Source organism: Lichenostomus cassidix, chromosome 2 (assembly GCF_008360975.1).
Source record: "Lichenostomus cassidix isolate B80296 chromosome 2, HeHo_3.0, whole genome shotgun sequence".
NCBI lineage: Eukaryota > Metazoa > Chordata > Aves > Passeriformes > Meliphagidae > Lichenostomus > Lichenostomus cassidix.
In genome coordinates, this window is record NC_139482.1 from 52,452,326 (window position 1) to 52,465,187 (window position 12,862).

At 43.3% G+C, this 12,862-nt stretch overlaps 1 protein-coding gene and 1 pseudogene across 4 annotated transcripts in view; both read left to right on the plus strand.

Moving 5' to 3' along the window:
- Window positions 1–652: 652 nt before the first annotated feature.
- The window catches only part of GLI3 (GLI family zinc finger 3), a 217,461-nt gene continuing 205,251 nt past the window's right edge, over window positions 653–12,862 (plus strand). For 2 of the 3 annotated variants that reach the window (XM_085051565.1, XM_085051567.1), the window contains exon 1: window positions 653–1,078. The gene's annotated coding sequence lies outside the window, so the exon portion shown is untranslated. Of the gene's footprint in view, window positions 1,079–1,561; window positions 1,682–12,862 lie in introns of those variants that run through there. The other variant, XM_085051566.1, reaches the window with a different exon arrangement.
- LOC146441373 (uncharacterized) lies at window positions 1,074–2,975 on the plus strand (annotated as a pseudogene). The gene is made up of 2 exons (XR_014849870.1): window positions 1,074–2,568; window positions 2,725–2,975. The product of XR_014849870.1 is annotated as an uncharacterized LOC146441373 (transcript).

Below are 12,862 nucleotides of genomic sequence, written 5' to 3' on the forward strand. Positions count from 1 at the left end.
CCACAGCATGCATTGCTGTGGGAAACCTGCTTGCAAGGAGCCCGGGAGAAGAATAGAGATGAGGGGCACAGAGGGAGGCAGAGGAGAGTCCTGTTTTGTAGGGTGAAGGCCAGAGGAGCCTGGCAGGGTGCTGGGGAGGCTGGCAGGTGGGCTGAGAAAGGAGGAGCAGGTGAAGGCATCACGGCCACCCTTCCCCTCGCCCAAGCACTTGCATTTTTTCGGTGAAAGAACTATTTTTCAGTGTCACATAGCTTAGGTAAAACTTTCGTTGAAGTCCTTCAGTCAAGTCAGTCTGCGGCGCCAGAGCAAACGCGAGCCCAGAAGCCGCAGCACACAGAGAAAACCCACCCGGAGGGCACGTTTCCCCCCCAAAAGCTTTGAATTTTTGGCGGGCGGGAGAAAGGGGTGTCCAAGGCATCGGTTCGCGGGAAGCGGGGCTGCAGATGCAAGCTGAGCTGAAGGATGGAGCGGGAAAGGAGGGAGAAGGAGGAAGCCCGAGCCGAGGCGGAGGGGCTGCTCCGGGGGGCCCGCCGTCGCCCCGCGCTGCCTCCTGGCTGTGGGCGGGGTGTCACCGCCCTTGGGCCGCCGCCGGGGCGGGCCGGGCCGGGCCGGGGGGATGGCGGGGGAGGAGGAGGAGGAGGAGGAGGAAGGGGGGAGCGGGGGTGTCATGCCGAGAGCGCGCGTTCGCAGCCCGGCAGGCCGCGGCCCGACCCGCACCCCGGGGCGCAGCCCTCCGCCGCTCCCCCAGGCAAGCGGCCCCGCTCCCCGCCGGGCCCGGGGCACCCGGGCCCCGGGCAACAGCCAGCCGCGTCCTGAACGGGCGGAGGGAAAGGGGGAAGGAGAGCGGAGCCCTCTCCGCCGCTCAGAGGAAGGGGAGGGAAGGGGGAAAGTTTAGCGGAGGGTGTTTGAATCGGGAGTTATCCCTAAAGAGCCTTTCCCCTGCTCTGATCCAGAGGGCAGCGCTGGGAGGAGGGGGCGGCGACGACGAGCAGCCCTGCAACATCTGTAAAAGTTGAAGGAGGCGGCGGAGAGAAGCGCGCGAGAGGGAGGAAAGCGAGAGGGACAACTTTTCCGACACGTGAGTACCTCGGCGCGATGTGTTTGTTCCCCTCCTTCGGTGGCTGCGCCGAGCCAAAACAATGCGGGGCGGCGGCGGGGTTGGAGGGGACGGGCGGCAGGGAACGGGACCGAGGGTTCCCCCCCTTCCTTATGAAAACTCTTTGGTACCAGGCGGTGGACTTGGGGATATATTTTTTTTTGTTTTGCTCCCTCTCTTTTTCTTCTTCTTTTTCTCCTCCTCCAACCCCCCCCCCGCTCTTTTTGTTGAACCAAATCAGAAATGTCAGTCAGTGCGAGTGAGTCAGAAGGGATCAGATTACAAGATCACTGAAACTGATGTCGGACCCGCGCACACACACCCCCACACGGAGGCAGAAGCGCGGGCTGCTCCCCGCGGGAGGCGGGCAGGGATAAAACAACCACCACCAACACCCGCCGGCCCTCCTCTGCCGTCCCCGTCCCGCCTGTGTCGCGTCCCGTCCCCCTGCCCCGCGGGATGCCCGCCGGCCGTGGCGGGGGCCGGCCCCGCTAGCCACGGCGGCGGGGTAGCGGCGCGGGGACGAGCCGGCGGCCCCGGCCCTCGCCCATGGGCAGCGCGGGGGCTCGGCGGCAGCGGCGGCAGGTACGTACCCACTTGGGCGAGAAGTTCTTTGTTCCCCCGGCTCTGCTCCGGGCCACTTTCTTGCCGTCTCGCAGCGCTCTGGCCCCGCTCCCGGCCCCCTTCCCGGTTCCCTAACTTGCAGGCGGGGGGCAGGGGGGAGCGAGGTGTCTAACCCCCAAAATGGCTGTCACGGAGCGTGGGAGCCGAGGGCGCGGGGCGAGGCGAGGCGTGGCGGGGGCAATCCCCGCTCCGGGCCGGGTCGGGCTCGGCCGGGCACGTCCCGCGGCGGAGCTGCCGATGTGCGGGCGACAGCTGCTGTTTTATTTCCACCCCTTTTTTTCTCCTCGCCCCCACTCCGTGAGCGACTGCCGGGCGTTTTCACGCCCGTGCGGCGGGAGGCCGGCACAAACTTCGCAGGGGGAAAGGCGAGAGGAGCGGGGGAGAATCCGCTGTCACATCTGGCGGGGCGGAGGGGCGCCCGGGGGGCCGTCGTTCCCGGCCGGCTGCTCCCTGCGAGGAAGGGACGGTCGGGTCCCGGTCGGGAGCGGAGCGCAGCGCGGGCGTGCAGGCGCCTCTCCGAGCGGAGGAGCGCTCGGCCCGCTCCGCGCCGCCGCTGGCACGGGGTCAGGCTGGGGAGCGGGGCGGCGGGACGGGCCCGGCCGAGGCCGGGCGGGCGGAGCGGGGCGGCTGTCCCAGGGGAGCTGCTCGGAGCCGCCCCGGGCCGGCACCGCGGCCCGGCCGTGCACCGCCCAACTTTGGAGGGTGGGAGCAGAGCGCGTCGGCTGCGGTTCCGATTGTCCCGTGAAGTCGGTGGGGTGGTGGCACAGTTCCCGCGCCTTCGGACGGGCTCGCCGGCTTGCGGCTGCCAGCGCCCGCTCCCCAGCCCTCGCACCACGTGAAGAGAAAAGGTAAAAGGAAACACACGCCCCCCGCTCCCCATCTCACTCCCCAGTTTTGTTTTTAACCCTCTGGTGCGTAGTTTTGATCCGGTCCTGCGGGTGCGGTGTCCGTGGCCTTCTGCCAGTTTGTATGTAGATATATTTATGTAAAACATTTTCTCCCAGCTCCTTGCCAGCTGTTCCACATTTTCCAGCTGCCACTTCAGTTTGAAATGATGGACTGTACGGATCTCAAAGAGCCCTTTAGTCAGAGGTACGGAATAGCTGTCCGTTTGATAAACAGTGTCACGTTTTAGAGGCTACTTCACTAAAGGAGCATTAAGTAGCAACTCGCTGCAAAATGCTCATCACCCTCGCGCCCCTGCTACTTCCCGCTTCATTTCCAAGGCTCAATAAACATGATTTTTTAAGCTTCAGCGTGCAGACTTCGTTTCTTTTGTGTGCGTGCTACAGAAAAACTTGGAAGCAAAATTTTCCAGAGGCCTTGAGATGTGTGGCTGATTAAACCAACAAACATTTTTAGGAGGGCATGGCTGGCTCTCCCTGTGATGTAGGTATTTGTTTTGAAATTGTTAGTGGGATAGTGAAAAATCACTACATTTCTCTGTGTTACAACATTGTTTTTGTTGTGGTGTTCAACGAGATTATGGATTGAAGTATGCCAGAACTAGCCTTAAGTAGTTTGAATATTTGTGCAGTTGCATTGTAATTTGGAAAGGTGCCTCACTGATTGATTCCTATAATTATTTCATTTAGGTCCTTTATTAAAAATTAATAATGATCTGGCAGTTTCTTAATTATATATGTCATGATTATTTTGAAGGAAGATGAATGTAGTGTTTTAAAAGTAAGGTAACCTTAAGATGTAAAAATTGCCATGTTCACACCACTGTATTTTAGTCGTGGAAATATATATTAAAAGTAATGGTGAATGAGTTTAGCAATGTAAACTGTAGGCAGCCTCTTGAGAGTTTGTTTATATAATGGAGGTTTGGGTTTAACTAGCTAGTATGTAAATACTTTCAGTTTTGTATATAGCCCAATTCTAAAAGCATAAATAATAGTAACTATGAGCGAAGGCTATTTTAAGGATGGAGGGTTATTTCTTTAAAAGCAAGATTATGTGATTTTGAATGAGTGGGAAGAATGAGTAAGAAAAGGACTCTCAGTATACATCTATTCTTTTAAGCAGCAGTGGAAGCAAAACTATGGCTTAAGGTGCCCAAATGAATGCACTCTTGCATTCTGATAACAGTGTATGGTTTTCAGCAGGACATGCAGTTTTCCAAAGCTTTTCTGTAGAAGTACTGAAAAACAAAGACATCACCTGCATTTTCCTGTTCAAGTGGAGTTAATGTTTTTGGCTTGAGAAGGTGTGCAGTGGCCAAGACAGTGTTTTACTGCTATGTGTAATCATCAGTTTTGAAAGATGGTTCATTTTCAAACACAAAAACAGTTTGTAGGTAAGAAATTAAAGTATCAATGGTTATAAATGATTTTTTTTCTGAATAGTTTTTGAAAAAACCAAAATAATTGTGTAGATATCATTATAATGTGTTCATCTTGCAGATTACTTAACTTTTTAACGAGATAAATGTATGCATTGATACTGACCCGTGAAAGTTTCAGTTACACTTCCTGCCTCATTTTGGGGAAAGCTATTCAATTGCCTGCACTCCTGTAGTGTGTTTAAATTTCATCCTGCATATTAAAGGAAGGAATAGCATATTTTTATGTTGTAGAGTGTTAGTGAAAGGTTAGTTATCCTTGCCTGATAAATAAGGAATTCGAGGGCTATTAAAGCAGGGTTTATTTGGAGTTATGGAAGGAAGCATTTTAATGATCAGTGTTGCATGTGTTCAACTATATGGGGACAGTAATGTACAAAGAAAAAGCAGACTTGAAGGAAAAGTGAATCAACGAGTCATGAAATCCTCAGGAAAACCTTAGTAATGGAATGTTAATGCTTTTAGACTATAGTAATTTACCTTAAAAGTCAGGCTTTTCTTCTTTATGCAATTGTTGTAAATCCCTAGCTAAAGAATACTTTGAAGAATGCTTTAGCTTTTCTGGCACTCACATTCTGTAGTAATTCTGGATGTTTTGGAAGATTCAAGATATTTTCTGCCAACTTGCAGTTAGGCAATTAAAATGCTAAAATGGCTACAGAGGAAGCTTTTTATTCAACAAAAGGTCCAGCTGTAATAATGATTTCAAGTTGTCTTTTAACCACAGGTTTTATAGATATCCTCCCTTTAGACTTTGTCATTTTTATAAGGGAATTGATTTGTTATACTTTAAAATCAAATAAAATGAGACAGAATAAACAAAAATAGGGCATGGGTGCTGCTGTAAACTTTTCAAGTTCTTTCAGTGCATTTTTCATCTTTACTTTTATTTGATAGGTCTGTGAAATAGAGCTGTAGACTGGCAGACTTTAAATGAAATTTCACACTTTGATGATTTTTTTTAAACTTTGATATATTGACAGCAAAAGGAGCTGCAAAGCTTTTATATAACTTGAGCAGAAACGCCAAGCAGCAGTCAAACGTCTCTATGCATTTGTGTTTAACTGCAGAAGAAAAACATGTCCATGGGCAGTAGAGGGTTCTTATCAACTCCCTAATCCCAGATCCCAGCAAACCTTGAGGGCATGCCTCAGATCTTGCTGAAATCATTGTAGACTCTCACAGTTTGCAGATTAAATATGCTATGTGTTCCTGGCTCCAACAACAGTTTTATGAGCTCACTAAGCTTCCTGTTTTAAGATCCTTTTCTGAAGTTTTTAGGAGCTGCTAAGGGCGATGCTGTCTATGGCAAGTGGTACTTGTTAATTTAGGGACACTTTAGGTATTTCATTCTGTCTGTAAAAAGAGCCAAAATAGCTATTTTCAAATTAGAAGTCGAGCTGCGCTGAAAAAAAGGAGCTCCTTTAAAGAGGGATTCTGTTGTTTTAATGTGTTTGTCAGTACACAAGGCGACAAAGTTTATACGAGGCTTGATTTGTTTTATGGGGCTTGACTTTGACTGGGCTCTTTAAAATGAGACTTTTTTCAGTTGTAATTCTAAGTACAATGCAGCTTTTAGTACATAATTTCTGAGGCTCTTTTAACCAATTGTGTTTGTAGCAGCTCATTAAACATACCTTTGAAGTTTACATTCTCCTTCAAGTCTCTAAGAAGGGAAAATATATTCTGCCAAGAATGAATTTCAGTGAATCAGGTAGTTAACCCTGGGATTTGTTGACCCTTCTGAACATGGCATCACACCTCACATTCCGAGACTGGTCTTTTTTAGCTGCTGAATAGTTAACTCATATTTTGTTCACTGTAATCATGTTTATGTATTCGGTGTAATAGTTTTAATTAAAAAGGAAAATACTTATTGTCCAACAACATATGTCACATTATTCCCGAGAGAACTTGAACCAATTTTGTGCTTAAAGGTTATTCAATGAATGAAATTTTGAAAGCCCATTTGTCAAGGTACTGCACGGTTTCGGTTAGTTTTCAACCCCCAAATTCATTGTCTGCATGGCCCAGTCATTAGTCAGCAGTGTATTAGTGCTGCCTTCAGGCAATGCTGCCCAGCACTTCTTCGCACCATTATAGCTCTAAAAGTGTACTCTGCCGACTGGTAGAATTACTGCTCTGATTTCCGCTTGGCTGGTTTTGAGGTAAGTCCCCTCCCTACCTTCCAGCTCACTCTAATCCCTGCTTTCTTTTAAGGCTGCTTTCTGCAGAGATTTAAGGGAAAACTTTCTTAAAGATTGTGCTGGCATCATACTGTGGTTTTGTTGTGGTAGACGCTGTATGTGTAAATTGTACCTGCCTTACCTTGAAAGTGTATTAAATTGGCTGCTGATCTGACAAGTTGGTTTGTCTCTGTCTTTAAGAACAAAATAAGGAACGAGATAATACACTGATGTTAAAACCCCCTGCAAGGTTATTTAGATTATAACAAGGGACAAAGTAATTGGAATAAAATGTGTTTGTCTCGAAATAGTTGTTGGGTGTCAGAACTGATAGTATCAAAATCCACTATAAGGAGATCTGATTAAATAATTTTCTTAGCTGAAGTTGCCACTCAAATGTCAAGTTACTTTTTTACACTGATTATCAAGATGATTAAGCCTTTTAAAAAATTTGTCATTTATTTTTATTGATGCTCAAAATGCTGCTGTATTTTTTTTTTTTTGTATCTGATATTTAGTTTACAGTAGAGTACCCAACAGACCTTTCCGTGGTTAAGAACTGAACCTCCCCCAGTAGTGTTTGCTGCTTTGTATGATACTCTGTTTTCTTCGCGTACAAATCTGTTAATGTCAAGAAAATCAACTGTGTGTAAAGAATACATCATCTGGCTGCCCAGAGAATGAAGCCTTCATTAGATAAGATGTATGAATACCTGAAACTGAAGAGTCAGAAACACAGATCAAGTTAGTGTCAGTGCTGTACGCTGTTCCAAATCATGTATATTAAAATGAAATCCTAGCACTACCAATTCTTAACTATCAGGATGTAGTTTGGTGGGGTTTTGCTTGGCTCTTCAATTCACTGTGGATGTTTTCTCTAGGAAAATAATGCAGCTGTATAATTCTATGATTACACTATTTCAAAAAAGGATAGTGCATTGGGAATAGGATTGTGCATTTGTAATGCAGCAGTTCAGGGTTGTGCTGTTGTGTTTTGTTAAGTTACAGAAATGCGAAGGAATCGTGATGCAGTTTTACTGCTATTACGAGACAGGTGTAAAACCTAAAGTAAACTGTAAAAACTGAAGATAAAGTTTTATAAAGTACCCTTCACACTTGAAGTTCTTCCAGGGTATATGGAGTTTCCCTAGCTCTTTTACGTGTTAAAACATCTGTGTTGGGTTAGAACGTGAAATTCTGGATGAAGGCATCCCTTAACCTGAAAGTATGCTGAGGAGATAAACAGGCTTCCAGGAATGGGACTGTGATCAAAACATGGCACTTTCAAAAACATTCTACTTGATTCCTTTGATCTTGTTTTAAAATGCTAATTGTAAAATATGGAATACAGTCTTTTCTTCTTTCATTTGCATATCATAAGTTGGGAACAGAAGACACATCTTTGCAATAGATGTACATTAAATAAGTTCTTCCTTGAGCTCAGTTCCTGTATAGATTGACATTGATATATAGGTCTAGTTTTGATTCTAAGGAAACTTTCATCTGTTGGGATTGATGAGATAAAACAAAAAGTGTGAAGAAAGTGGTCATTTCACTGGAATGTTGAGCTCCAGTGCTTGAAATTAGAGTATTTCTGCATTTTTCTGTGGAAATTGTAGTGACTCCTTACTTGACTAAGTAAGTCAGACCTTGAGCATATGAATGAACCAAAATTCAGGTTTCATAAAACAAATGTGTTGCCAAAGGAAGTCACTGCACTGTTACTTAAGTTTGTTTTGGATTTAGTGCTGCTGAATTCCTGAAGAAAGATAGGGGCAAAAGCAGAGTGCAGACTTGGTAGGGAAGTTTAAAGTGTCTCCCCTCATTGTAACCTATTGCTACAAACGGTGCAGTCCACAGGAGATTTTTTTTTCTACCCCCCTGTGCTAATTCTTTTAAAGCTAATCTTACTTTGACATAATTATTAGAGTTTTTCCTGCTGCAGAGTTCGAAGCACAAGAACAAGTAGGATTGCAAAACAAGCAGTAACACAGCTTACTCTGAATTTTGAGCAATATTAGGCAGTTTAATTGGAAGGAGTTCTGATTTCTCCAGCGTAAGTGCTTTACTGGTTTTAGACACACCTCCCTCCCAAATATATTTATGTATTTGGAGCCTTGAAAGAGAAGTCACACTTTCTATTTTTTAAGAAATAAACTTTATTCTTTTCATTGTATTTAGATAGTTTGTAAGAGTCAAAAAAGGAATAAGGAAACCCAAGACCATGTGATTAAAATAGTAAATGCTTAAATGCAGAGTTAATGACCTGGTTTGCTAGTTTTGTTTTGGTTGTGGGGTTGTCTGTTTGTTTGCTTTTCTTAATTTTAAAGTTCAATTCCTTACTGTACAGACTCTCAGACAATGAATTGATCATAAAATTTTACCTCAGAGGATATATAATACCTGAATTGTAAAGCCACTAAGATGTGTTGTAAGTCTAGGCTATGTCTCCCTCAGCTTTGTGTTGCATGTTGCCAAACACCAGCTTCTGTGAAGGATGGACTAGCTGGATATGGACAGTTCGACCTGAATCCTTCAGTTTTGTTATCCATTGAGTCCTGTTTACTGGGTATAAAAAGGAATAATTTTTTTCCTGACAGTAGTCCGTTTTATTTAGATACAGAGTTTAATCTCTTGAAGTAATAGTAAAAACATTTAATTGGGGTTATACTTAACAGCTTTCTAAATCCAAAAACAAAAGCAGAGATAATCTTCTTGTAAGACTGTGTGGTTGTTGATGGGTATTTAAAGCAACTGAGGTGCTGCCTCAGTAGAAAGTGCCACTTTTTGATCCTACTCTATGTGTATGTTTCAATATTTTCAGAACTTTTAGGTAACTGAGTTTTATCTGTAGCAGAAATACATAAGCAAATATAATTCCCCTGGAGTCGAGCAACTATTACAATCAATCAGTAGTTCAGCGTATGCCATAGAATATTTTCTCACTTAGGATCTTAATCATGAGGATGCTAATAGCACTGCTTTGCCTAGCTGATTGCTTTTGTGTTTGTGATCCTCCATTATTGTTGCCACAAGCTATTTAACCTATCAGGAATAGATCAGATCGTCATTAACCATGCTTTAGGTCTACTTGTTTTTCAGTGGGGGGGAAAGAAATAAAAGGAAAGTAACAAGGAAAAGACAGCAGATAGTAATGAATTTGGAAAGATTGTATTAATACATGTTGTGTCCCTTGACTTGGGGTATTTTTCAATTTCAAGCTAGGAATCCACCTATCGGATTCTGTTAAGGGTTTTTTTTTTATTCCCTTCCCTTCCCTTTCCCTTTCCCTTTCCCTTTCCCTTTCCCTTTCCCTTTCCCTTTCCCTTTCCCTTTCCCTTTCCCTTTCCCTTTCCTTCCCTCTCTTTCTCTGCAGATAATGGCTAGTGCATTTATAGATCGTGCATATAAAGGAAATGGAGATAGGTATTGTGAAGTATAAGATAGCTTTGTTTCCCCTCCTCAACTTATTAATTATTTGTTGTGGTTTTCTATATAGTGACTATAAGACTATTTGTGCTGTTTTTATTGGTGTTGGTCTTACTATGATTAGTTGTCTCAACAGGGAAGAACCCAAATGAAGTTTGCCCTGGAGTAGTTAATGAGGGTTGCAGAATTCTGGTTTATCTTTCAAAGAATTGGGAAAGGATAAAACTGTTTAAAAATTATTCAGGTTAGTTCTTACATTTTTTACAAAAATGGTGATATATAGCAAGAAGTTAATGTTACAGCTAGGAGATACTTAAAATGTCTGAGCACTTGAACATTTTTCATCAAGTTCTGTCAGGGGTAACTTCGTCAGTGCAGCTTTGCAGGTCTGATAGAAAGCAATGCTGAAATCTAGGTAAGTTTTGGAAGTTAAATGTACCTGAATCAAATCTGTATAAATCAGTGTGAAATAGCTCCCATATAACAGCTTTAGATGGTCTCATGTAAATTTTGCATTTGAATGTAGCTGCACAAGATGCATTTTTTTTTTATCCTTAAATAATCCCAAGGAACAGTGTAACCCATGTTGATAAAATTGATAAAGGGTCCTTTATGGTTGAGAGAGACTGTTATTTCCTGACTGTTCTTTATGCCTCCCCTTGTGTTTTTCACTTTCATACAGTTGTGCTGTTCAAGATGTATTGTATCCCCAAAGACTGCTTCCAGTAGTGGGAATCAAAGCAGTACCTATGAACACCTTAACCACCCAGAGTAATTTCTGAAAAATTAAACATGCTATGTTTGCTTGCACGCTGATTGGGGCACTCTGGTTGCTGATAGCAATCAGTATGAACTTCCCTACTGCTGATGTAATGATGATGAATGCTGTGACACTGCTATTTCAGACAGCTCTTCTCAGCGGATGCAAACCACTTGTTAATGAATTGAATACAACTATAGCAGCATCAAGTAAAACAGGGAATGGGTTTACTTGTTTGGTTTTTTATTTTTTAATGCAGCACGTTCAAGATACCCCTCAAAAAAATGAACCTAAAAAGGGCAGAAGTTTTAAGTTCACAAGAAACATAAACCAGTCTAACATGCAAATTGAGAATTTTTATTGCTTGCACTTTAGCACTTAGACCAAAGCAAGCACGCTTTTTGAAGTCAGTGAGCCTGTTCCTAGGAATAAGTATTTGCATAGTCTGTTCTTTAAAACTAATATATGCAATATAAATATAATGATTTAAAAACCAGTTCAGAAAGAAGAAGTGACACAGAGTGAAGGTTTCTTGGAAAATTGAAATGTATGTTCAGAGAGGGTCAAATTTCTTGTTCTTCCAAGCACAGGGCTGCTCCTCTGGTTTCAGTTAGTTTGCACTGTGAGTAGGTGAACAAAAAGATGTGCTTTTTTTTTTCCTCAGTATATTAATATGATCATTTTTACTACTGTAAAGGCAGAATTTTATAACCAACATACATAAGGACCAGAAAGTACATAATATTAAGTTACTTGAAAGAATATTTTGTTCAAAATAAGTTTCCAACGTGTTGTCATTTGTTGATACTCCTTTTAAAAGAGAGTTTTCCTCATTTAACTAGTTCATTGCAGTAGCTTGTTCCTAAAATTCCTCCAATATAATATGCAGTCAAGGGAGGTTTACATTTATGTTTTAAAAAGAAGAGACGCACCTGCAGTCAGGTTACTGTTTTGAGAGGGATTAGGTTTAAAATGGGGATCTGGAATTAATTGTGCAGTGGCTTCAGGCTTTAGTGAAATTACAAAAGATTCAAGCATGGTTGAATGGGAAAAAGCCATGAATGTTTGCTTTCAGGAAGGAATGTTTATCCCTCTATTTACCTATGGAAGTTCAGACTTTTGCCCATATACTGTTATAGCATTTTCTTACCATTCATATGCACATGGAGATGCTAGATAGCCGATGAAACTAGTTTTCATGTTTTTTGAAAGTGGAACTCCTTGCTGTGAATAGATACAGATTGTCTCAGGCCTGAAGGCAGGAACAGGGAAGTCACTGACCCACATGCTGGAGAGAGACGTGTGCAGCCTAATATAAGCCACGTCTTTTAATGTGGAGACAATGTCAGGCTGGCTGATTCTTAGAATGCTTTTTGATAGGGGTTAACAACCAGTGGAAAGAAATCCTATCTTTACATAATCCTGGACTTTTTTTTTTTTTGTTTTGTGAACTGCATTTCCCATATTTCAGTACAATTTGTGAGAGAAAATAAAAATCAGCCAAAATTAAGGTGAATAGTTCTAGAAGAGGTATGTCTGCCTTGTGTTTTCAACTTGGTCTTAAGGTAGTTTTTGGGGGAAAAAAAGATTTTTGGGGCACCATATTGATTTCCTGATGACTGCTTCCCTAAGGGACGTGCTTGGCAAAACACAGCAAACCCTATCCCTCTAATTATTAGTTTTCCATCTCTTCTGGCCTTCCCCACCATGTGTACCACTGTTGATAGGGCATGGGAGAGTAGCTGGATCTGCAAGAATTCTTGCAGGTATCTGTGCCATGTGTCTGTGGGTTGGGAGTGGAGGAAGGAAGGCACAGGAGGAAAGGTCTGCAGTGCTGGGGCCATTGGCTCGTGGGGCAGGGTGTAGAGCTGACTAAGAAAATTTACTCTAGTGGTGTTCCCACGTCCATGCTGACGTGAATAAAAGCAGCCTTCAGAATATAAACTAAGTAGACATGAACCTGAACAGGTACCAAGAGCAGATGTTTATATAAGTTCTTGGCCAGTTCTGCAATTTTCTGTCCAAAAATTGAAGTGCTGCTTTAGGCCTGTCTTCTGTTGTCTTCATCAGGGAGCATAAAACAGAGAAGTGATAGAGTGATGAAGAATGTGGAATTATGTCTGCTAGTGTTTGTTCCAGTAAAGAAGATGAGCCCGAAACACTAGGAAAAATCTCAATGGCAGGCTGTTGGGGAAAGAAATAAAGTAGCCAAGAGAATGGAGGATGCCAGTCTGACCAGCCACATGTTGCTCTTGAATTGCAGATTACCCAAAGATGCTTTTTGTGAGATTAAGGCTATCTTAACTCCTTACAGTACCTTCATTTCCTTCCTTTTCTGAGCAGTGGTAGCATCAGTTTGTAATGGAGGTCCTGTCCTGTCATGATGGAGAGAGGAAGGAGGTACAGATAAGTGAGGAGGT